Source organism: Fukomys damarensis, unplaced genomic scaffold (genome assembly GCF_012274545.1).
Source record: "Fukomys damarensis isolate Sample0158 unplaced genomic scaffold, DMR_v1.0_HiC HiC_scaffold_13, whole genome shotgun sequence".
NCBI lineage: Eukaryota > Metazoa > Chordata > Mammalia > Rodentia > Bathyergidae > Fukomys > Fukomys damarensis.
Window position 1 is genome coordinate 6,888,115 of NW_022900925.1, and position 1,888 is coordinate 6,890,002.

Sequence of the window (1,888 nt, forward strand, 5' to 3'; positions counted from 1 at the left end):
AAAAAAAAAAAAAAAAAAAAAAAAAAAAAGAAAGATTTGATCAGCCCTCTGTGCCAAGTCTATTTGCCACACACGCACTAGAAAAATCAGCTCATAGTCACTCATCCTTTAACTCGTAATGATTCTACCTGCTGTAACTGTATTCTAAATTTAAAAAAAAAATGTATGTTGAGCAGTGTTCTAGGCCCTGGGAGTATAAACAGAACAGGCAAATTCACCATGAATTCCTGGATTTACTTTATTATGGGGGAAATGGTCTCTACTCAAGTAAGCTCGTGAAAAATAAAATATAGGGAGTGGTTTCAAAGCAATCATGTATTCTGATGAGGAGATAACCAGGGCACTGGAGTGATTTGGGTGGGGGGGGGCCATGAAGACTTTTCATAAAAGATGCTTGAACAAGATTTGATAATGAGAATGTACTCGTTGTGCAAGTATGCAGGAGAAATACATTGGAGCAGAGGCATCATGTGCTAGGTCCTGAGGCAAGGACAAGTTTAGCAGAATCTCAGAAGATGCTGAAGGGGCTGGGACACAAGGAGTGAGAAGGACAGTCTCTGAGCTAGGTGGGAGGGAATAATAAAGAGCAATTATGTAGAATTGACATACCATAATGAATATGGTCAGGACATTGGAGTTTCAGGAGAACCAATGGAAAATATCAAGTGCAGGTAAGAAGGGGAAAGGAAGTATGGAAGGAGAGAGAGAGAGAGAGAGACAGAGACAGAGAGAGAGAGAGATTTTATTTCTGCTTTAGAAAAACAACTGAGGCTTATATGTGGATATTGGGCTTTAGGAAAATGAAAAAATGACACACACTAGAAAGCAAAATTGAAATTTCTATTGAAGTCCAGGCTCTTAGCAATCAAAAATCAATTTCTCGCTCTTATGGGTGGTTCCACAGAAGAATAAATTGTATATATCACTGTAATATGATCACTTTAATTCTTGTGGGATGACACCTAGGAGGGAAATAACAGGGTCAAATGGAATCTCTATTTTTTAGTTTTTCCAGAAATCTCCATCCTGATTTCCATAGTGGTTGTACTAGTTTGCACTCCCACCAGCAATGTAGAAAATTTCATTTTTTATCCTTATCCTTACAAGTATTCATTATTATTTTATTTCTTTTTTTCTTATTCTTTTTATTGAGTTTATTGGTACAATCTAGGTATACAATACAGTTACATTCATTATTGAGATCTTGTACCTTTACATAATAAATCTTGATTCTCATTTTTTCCCCTTGTCCCTGCCCTCCATTCACCCTCTCCTCCCCTCTGCATTTACAAACACTTTATTTCCATTTTTTCAATTTCTCATATTTTTTTCCTCCCCTTATTACCTTTCCCCCACCCTTCCCACTTTTCCTACACCTTTAGCCCTTTACTTCCTATTTCACATTGTTAATTATCTCATTAAGATCCTGTGTACTATTATAGTTTTTCACACCAGAGAAACTAATCAGTATTTCAGTTAAAATCTCTGTATGAACATTAAAAATAGGGAATCCTAAAATAAAACTAAAAATGAAAGTAAAAGAGAAAAGGCAATGATGTAAGATTAAAATAATCCTTAATTCCAAAGATGAAAATGGTCCCTGAACATATTTAAATTGCTTCTTGCTCTTGGAGTCTTATCTTATTCTTTTTTTTTCATTATTTAGAGATTACTTTATTAGTTTCTCTAATCAAACCCATGTAGATATGACCTTACATATTTAATAGAGTGCATTACCCCTGTACAAATGGAAAAAATAAATAAAAAATAAAAATAAAAATTAACATTTCTAGACCAATATAGCTGTCCATTTCTGTACAATGCCAACTCAACACAGTAAATTGGGATAACATTTTCCAAAGTTGTCAGCACTGTTAAAGTTTCCAAA